The following is an 8,643-nucleotide window of genomic DNA, read 5'->3' on the forward strand; positions in this document are numbered from 1 at the left end:
AGCTAATGAGTTTTGTCTCTTCAAAACTTGAGGCATATTCATTTATGCCATGATTGTTAATTTTATGTCAACTTTGTTGGGCTAAAAGATACCGAGACAGTTGGAAAGACATTATGCTGGGTGTATATCTTTTAAAGTGCCTCTACAAGAGATTAGCAATGAAATAGGTAAGCTGAGTAAAGCTCTTTTAAAGTAATGGTCTGAGCATCACACAGTGCAATGAACGTACATTGGCACATTTTATTTCTAAGCTTGAATCAATCATCACATCATCCTATCCTGTCCTCAGACATCAGCATTATTGGAAATCTAGACTTTGAGCTCAGAATGAAGTTAAACACTGACTTCCTGATTCTTCAGCAATGGAGTTTGACTAGAACCCTACCATTATTCATGGATCTCTGACTTGCAAATATCTCCATAACCACATTAACCAATGCCTTCACTATGATTTCTATTGTAGTGATAAAACTCCATCACTAAAAGCAACTTCAATAGGTAAGGATTTATGTCAGTTTGTAGTCCATCAACAAGGGTAATCATGGTAGGAATCCAAGGCAGAAATCTGGATGGAGAAATACTGCTTACTTGGCTTTTTCCCATGACTTGCTCAGCTTAGTTTTTCTATAGCACCCAAACCACCAACCCAGTGGTAGCACTATGCCCCACTCTCAACATCAGTCATCAGTCAAAAAAACAAAAACAAAAGCAAAAAACCCACAGATCAATATGACGGGAGTATTTTTGCAGTAAGGGCCTACATATATCCAGTTGATATACAACTATCTGTCATAGTCAATGTATGAGACGCCTCTTTTTTTGAACATGTTACATGTTTGATGTTTGATTCCCCCCTCATGTGTGTGTGTGTGTGTGTGTGTGTGTGTGTGTGTGTGTGTGTGAGAGAGAGAGAGAGAGAGAGAGAGAGAGAATTGTAATATAATGGTACCTTAGATAACTGAGTCTACTTCCATGGAAACACTAACAAATTCAACTAAATATTAGTTATTGCCAAGTACATATTTTTGAAATTTTCTCTGATCAAATAAACAAGTAGTAAACTTCTAATAGAGCCAAATAGAATTGTTTATAAGTTGTGCTTGCCAGAAGTCTTACTGGCTGTTTCTGTAGTCTCTTGTAGTTTTCTTATATAGTAATCAAAACCATAAAAATATTGGTGTGTAAAATAATGATATCATTTTACAACTTGGAAGATGTATTTAAAATTAACTGGCATAATATATAATTAAGTTTGAAAAAAATTATATTACTCTTATTTTTGTGCCTTAATTCACACTTATCTTGTGTTAATATTATCCTCTACTTTTTTAAATATTTCTTCAGTTAAAGATTTGAAAAATAATCATTCTTTGGAATGAATTTTGAGAATAAAATAAAATGAATTATGACATCCTTGGAATGTAAGTATGAGAACCATGGAATATATGTTCATGAAAGCTAATATCAATAAAGTAAAACACAAAATAAAAAGAATTATTCTCTCTGTATACTTATTGGTAGCTTCAGTCCTTGATAATTAATGATATACATTATTAAATCATATGAACTTTTGGCCCAATACACATAAAGGCAGGAGAAATTGGTTTTGTTAGCAAAGCAATTTATCACATACATATCCTTTGTTTATGTTAAGAAACAAAATATTTTCTTTTGCTCTGGAGAGATGCCTCTAACCCTAAATATTACAAGGTTTTTAAAGGTAGGGACATTTATTCACAATACAAGGAAATGTATATTTTTCTCTGGAGTGTTTTCACATAAATCCATAGATTTCTGATCCTATTCTTTAAAGTTAACATATTAATATTCGGTTATAATGCAGTATGATTTTGCAATAAGAGATATTGGATCATACAATTGGGTTTTATCCCCAGAAAAGAAGGTTGGAATCAGAAGTAGATAAGGAAACATTAGATTAGTGATGTTTCTATCTATATTTATCTAGCAAGAGTCTTACTGTAAAAGATCAGGATTATCAGAGAGAGAAAAATCAATGGTAGAAATTCTGCTTAGATATCAAGAATTGTGACATACTGAGAAAGACAGGTTTTGGCTAAGTTGACTCTTACTGAAAGATAGAAAGACATTATAAAAAAGTATAAAATGGGCCAGAAGAAGAATTAGTGGCCTGTTTAAAAACTAGTCAAGTATTTAGTAAGCAAGATGAAAGTAGTTTGATAACATGACTCTATATTTTTATGGTTTGGATTGGAAGTACCCATTTCATAAAGGCTACCTTGTTGAATATTTGGGTCCAAGTGAAGCTATGGAGAGGTGATTCAATCATATTGAGTCTAGCTAATTGGAGCATCAGGAAGGGGACCAAATTGGACAAAGTCACAAAGTCCTTCTCCTTGAAGGATTTATATGCTCTTTTAACTCTTACTCTCTCGGTGCTTCTACTTCCCAGTGCTCCTATGGTAACTAAATTTTCTCTGCTTTACCTTACCATGATCCATCGTGTCACCATAGATAAAATGACCAGGAGCCAGAATAAAACTTTTCTTTAATAAATTATTTGGGGCAATTTATCACAATGTGGTAAAATCTACCATGTAAAGAAATGAAGTGCTTCCAATTTTAGTGGCCTATAGAATTGGTCATCATTTAATAACTCCCGAGTAACTTTGTAATATGTTAAACTATGTTGGCATGTTTAATGCAATGCTTAGAACTTTGATAATAAATTAAGGGGTAAAGGGGGACAAGAGACAGATGGGAGGAGAGAGGGGGTAGAAATAAAATGAGAGGGCAGAAGGCAAAGAGAGAGGAAGTTAAGCAGAGAAAAATGTGAAAAGAAAATAGGGAGGAAGAAATGAAAAAAAGAGAGATAAGGGATTGAATAAACCGTATCTCAAGAATATGGACATTCATATAAATTTTCAAATTATAGTTTTCAACTTTAATAATTAAAGTTGTTTCTTTTATTGAGTTTTTCATTTACATTTCAAATATTGTCGCCTTTCTCAGTTTCCCATCCATAAACCCCCAACCCACTCCCTATACCCCTACTTGTATGACAGTGTTCCCTCACCCATTCACCTCCTCTTCCTGCCTTCCTGCCCTGACATTCTCTTACACTGGGGGGATCCAACCTTTGCAGAACCAAGGGCTTTTCCTCTCATTGGTGCCCAACAATGCCGTCTTCTGCTATATAGGCAACTTGAGCCGTGGGTTTGTCTATGTGTACTCCTTGGGTGCTCTGGTTGGTTGGTATTGTTGTTCTTATGGGGTTACAAACCCCTTCAGCTCCTTCAATCCTTTCTCTAATTCCTCCAATGGGGACCCCATTTTCAGTTCAGTGGTTGACTGTGAGCATTCGCCTCTGTATTGGTCATGCTCAGGCAGAGCCTCTCAGGAGACAGCTATATCGGACTCCTGTCAGCATGAGCAATACTGTTGGGGTTTGGTGGCTGTCTGTATGTGGGCTGGATCCCCAGGTGGGGCACTGATTTGCTTCCTTGCAAATGTGGCTCCAGTTGTGTACATTGTAAGATTGTATTTTTCCACACTCAGATACATTATTTTTACACACCTTTGAAAATAAAGTACAAGTAAATAGAGCCTCTATATGTGAAAGTTTATTGGTCTTCAGAAGCTAACTCTTCACTGATGTATACGAAACCCATGGTTTTGTTTATGGGGAGAAATACTGCTGTATTCATAGAAAAATGGGGGGGGGATTACACATATAGAGAACAAAGAAAAATTAAATGAATAAATTGGAGCAAATTGTCAGGGAGCAAAAAAGAAGTTTATTTGCCAGGTGTAATTGTTGTCTTGAAAGATTACTGCTAATTAAACTTACCCTGGCTGGCTTCCTCAAATAAGCTTTCTAGCTCAAATTCCTCTCCAAGTTGACTGATTCAAACCAGATGATCTTGACTTCCAGCTGAATTGTTCTGTTTGGTCTCAAACTACCTTTGGCAATATGATCTAATTGTCTGGTTCTTTCTCATTCTCTGACTTATTCTGTCTTCACCAGCAGTCTGTCTCTGTAAAACTGTCCCAGTACCTCCCCCTCCATTCTCCCCTCTCCCTTTCCTTCTCCCTTCTCCCTTCCCCTCTCCCTCTCGCTCCCCTCATTAACCTCTTCCCTCCCTGTTCTCATGTGAATTGGGCATAACCTATGTCTGACTCATTTGGTCAAACCTTTCTCTGTTTTGTTATGTTGTCTTACCCTCAATTAGTCATGACTTTCAAACATGGCTGTTTCCCTCTACAAAATAACTTTACTTTTTTTCTTTTGGATTAATGTATGTACTAAGTGTGTGTCTGTGTTACATTCAGAGAAGTTAAAGGTGTATCATTCCAGCTAGATTAAACAGACCTAGAAGGTCTTTGGATGTAATACCTTGCCATAGCAGCCATGTTGCTCGTTTAAAATTCATCCACAGAGAGAACTTTTGACTACTTAGCATTGCATTTTTGAAATATATTTCTAACATTTGAAAACAAAAAATGGCTGTTAGTTACAACTTTTAAAAGAATTAGACTAGTTTCTTATAAAGTATTATATATAAAATATGTCACATTACAATTAAAATATGATAAGCAAAAAAAAGAGAAAGTATTTCAATATACTGATGTAAAAATGACTATTTTCCCTGCCAGAATATTATCAAATAACTACCCACGTGAGTCATATAGTCAACTATACAACAGTAAGAGGAGAATAATTTTTCTAAATTATTTTAAAAGCATCGATTCATAGTCACTTTTGATCATAGTAGACAAATTAAATACAATTCTGTTTTACTTAAATTGTGTTTTCTACCTTGTTATTTAGTTATCTAAAGTTACAAAATGAAAAAAATTACTCTATTAGCCTTGACCTTACTGAGTAAATAGTACTCAGATGAGAAAGGAGAGGGGACCCTGACAGGCCTTGCAGTGCTAAGACAATGAAATGTCCACTTCTACTTCTTGTCCTTCCTGATTTACTGTATCTTGTACACAGGCTAGAAATGATGGGCATGTTTAGAGCTCTCATTCTTGTCCTTGGTCTCATTCATATATACATATATACATGATCCAATATTTTGGTTTGAAGTAGTCTGGAAAGTCCAGTCAAGCCAATGCAATCTACAGGTACAAGGACACCTCACTGGTGGGCCAAATGGATCAAACCACTCAGATACCTCTCTTAATTATTTTTCCATTGCTGAAACTAAGTCAAACTTACCAAAGGCTACTTATTGAAGAAAGGGTATTTGGGGATGTAAGGTACAGAGGATAACTCTGTGACAATTCTGGCAGAAAGAATGACACCAGAGAGGAAGATGTGGCTGCTAGAGACATACTTGAGAGTTTATATCTCGATCCTAAAGTGGAGACAGAAAACACTAACTGGAAATGACATGGACTTTTGAATTCTCAAAGCCCATCTTCAGTAGCACATCTACTTCAACAAAGGCATATCCATGCTGACAGGAAAAGGATATAGATGTCTCCTGAGAGTCACAGTCAGAGCATGTCAAATACAGAAGTGAATGCTAGCAGTAAAGCATTGAACTGAGAACGGAACCCCCGTTGGAGGAATTAGAGAAAGAATTGAAAAAGCTGAAGGGATTTGTAACCCCATAAGAACAACAATGCCAACCAACCAGAGTTCCTAGGAACTAAACCACTATCCAAAGACTATACATGAACTGACCCATGGCTCCAGTTGCATAAGCAGGGGAGGATGGCCATGTTGGGCACTAATGGAAAAAGAAGCCCTGGATCCTGCCAAGGTTGGACTCCCAGTGTAGGGGAATGTGAGTGGGGGGAATAGGGGTGCTTGGAGAGAGGAACACCCTTATAGAAGAAAGGGAGGAGGAGGTGGTAGGAAGCTTATGTCTGAGAAACCAGGAACGGGAATAATATTTGAAATGTAAAAAAAAAAAAAAAAGCAAAAAGAAGGGCACATCTCCTAAACCTTCTCAAACAATTTCACTATCTGGGGGGCAAATATGAGCTGATTAGGGTTATTCTCCTTCAAACTAAAACACTTCACATCTCAGTCTGAATAAAGATGTGTTAAACTCACATCTAGATAAATTCAACTATATGGCCTCCTTTGAACCCATCTCTCTTTCCAGCTACATGGGAGCTTTGTTTAATTTTTTAAGAAACAATAACCTTTTAAAGAGTTTATTTTTTAAATTGTGCGGGTTGGGTGGGGAAAATATAATAGAATTCAGGAGCAGGTACATACGGAAGCCATGAGGTCAGACCCCAGTCTACATGGATGCTGGGCAGCAAACTCAGGTCATCTGCAAGAGAACCATACTGATTCTTGAACCACAGACACATTGCTCCCATTCCATAATTGCATACTTACCCAAAATGACTATACAGAGGGTGAGATGTAATTTAGCAATGACTTGTCAATTTTACTAACTGTGAAGATTCCCTCCCCAGCAAAAACAGGGTCTCAATACACAGCCCAGGCTGGCCTTGAATTTAGTGATCCTGCTGCCTCAGCCTCTGGAGTGCCAAGGTTACAGGGACATATCACAATGCAGCACTAGAAAATATTAATAATATCCACTGACAGTGTACCAAATCATAAATGTTGAAGACCATTTGCTCATTAGTAAACTGAATTGTTTTCATTTTGCTTGATTTTTTCCCTATAAATCCAAACTAGGAATATGTAACTTCTCTCCTACAAATTAAATGGCTTTATTACAAATTGCATTCTCTGATATTCTTATCAGCCTGTTTCAAGGATAAACATGTTCAATATGCTCGCTGGAAGTTTGGCCCACACCAAATTGTTTAATCCAAATACCTAAGCAACAAACTGAGCTGATCCTTTGGGAGAAAGTATAATGGAACAGCTAAGACCACTGGGCAGTCAAAGAGATGACCACACATCCTGACCACCTAGTCTGGTGTGATTGGGGCACAGCTGATAACTGGATATGCAGTATTACCAGACATCACTGGGCCTAGTCCATTGCTTCTGCCGGCTACTGCAACGATTACAGTAGGTAAGCCATCCCCTTCATATTCTGCTTTAATCCTCAAAGTTTCTTCTGGTCCTTTATGTGTGGACGTTACTCTAAGTTCACGAGGGATCCCAAAATTTCCAGAAACCTTCTTAACTTTTTTCACAGTGACCAAGGTCAGAGGTTGAACCCATCAGCACTACTATCCTTCACTGATTGACTTGAGAAGCAACCCACTCATGCTCTGCAACCCACTCAAAGGTTTTCTTTACCACCCGGAGTCTTTCCAAAGTTACTTTTTTGAGATCAAGGTTAGACTGTTTATCTTTCTGCTGGCTCCAATCTCCCAATGGCCATAGTCTCCAGGAATCATTATCGATGACATCAGCAAGGACAATCTCTTTGGTGGTTACGCCAAATTCAACCTTCATACCAACCAGCACACAGTTCTAGGGCTGCAGGATTTCTCCAGAATTTCAAAAATAGCTTGTGTGGCATGACTCACGATGTCCACTTCAGTCTGCCCTATAACAAGTCCAGCAAAACAAAATTTTGCAGCGATGAGTTGCTCCTCAGACCACCGTGGATCGTTATTGGCATCATCCTTGACGAACATCTCCAATTTTGGTGGATAAAACTTATACCCCTCCTTCACACCAGGGTTCCTTTTGAGAAAAGATACACTTGCTATTCTTTGACACACCCATTCAATTGGAATCATTTCACATCGGGGTGCAATGAAGGCGGTCTCCCCAAATTTCTTGGTGAAAGCAGTTTTCATACCAGCTTCCCGTAACAACTGAAATACTCAGCTGGTGATCTTATTGGAGATTGCAACTTTGCCTTCCAGGTTCTTTCTGACTGCATTTCCTGCAGTAATATATCTGGTCCTTGAACTGCAGGAGTATTCTTCCTGGACTGTCTAAAAATTCATAGACTTCTATTGTTTTCCCCTTATAGAGTTTTTTTTCCCCCAACGTTCAGTATTTCAGCTGGGCTATCATCTTAAGTGAACCAAAGGAGCAGACTGCCTGGGAAAAAACTAATTTCTTTATCTTAAGATCTGTCATGTAATAAGATTTTCTAAGCATGAATTTCCTTTGCATATGAAATTCATTCCTTGGGTACTCTAGCTAAAGAACCAAGAAGCCATTAGCTCGATGACAAAGAGAGAGAAACTAGCTAGTCACACTTAAGTAAGGGACTTCCAAAGGAGGAGCTTTGCTTCTCCATGGTGGGGGGGGAAGGTGGGATAGGAGCTTTATGGATAAGGAAGAGAATGACATTTGAAATGTAAATAAAAATATCCAATAAAAAAAGAAACACTAGAAGAGAGTTAAGATTATCTTATCTACTGAATGAACACTTCCTGGGGCAGTTTCAGATGAGAGTCTCACCATTAAGAGAAGTAGATGCAGCCTCCATTCCTCAAGAAAAATTGAACAAATATGGCTGATAAATTAGTCATTTGAAACCATGATATTTATGGTGTGTCCTCTGATAGACATTGAAATCAAACATCATCTCTGTGATGATGTTTGATTATCTACACAACTATTCAAGCAAGGCCAGCATTGACTTTATTTTTACTTGTCTCCAATTGCTGTGACTGCCTGCCCCTTACTATTCTATTTTTTTCTGAATGCTAAAGCCTTCTCTGTATTCTTGCCATTTCACTTGTGCC

The 8,643-nt window shown here is 37.6% G+C and overlaps 1 pseudogene; it reads right to left on the reverse strand.

Annotated features, from left to right (window-relative positions):
• Positions 1 to 6,693: 6,693 nt before the first annotated feature.
• On the reverse strand, positions 6,694 to 8,384 carry Paics-ps8 (phosphoribosylaminoimidazole carboxylase and phosphoribosylaminoimidazolesuccinocarboxamide synthase, pseudogene 8; annotated as a pseudogene).
• Between the last annotated feature and the right edge of the window lie 259 nt (positions 8,385 to 8,643).

The sequence above is a fragment of the Rattus norvegicus genome, chromosome 11, assembly GCF_021556685.1.
Source record: "Rattus norvegicus strain SHRSP/BbbUtx chromosome 11, alternate assembly SHRSP_T2T, whole genome shotgun sequence".
NCBI lineage: Eukaryota > Metazoa > Chordata > Mammalia > Rodentia > Muridae > Rattus > Rattus norvegicus.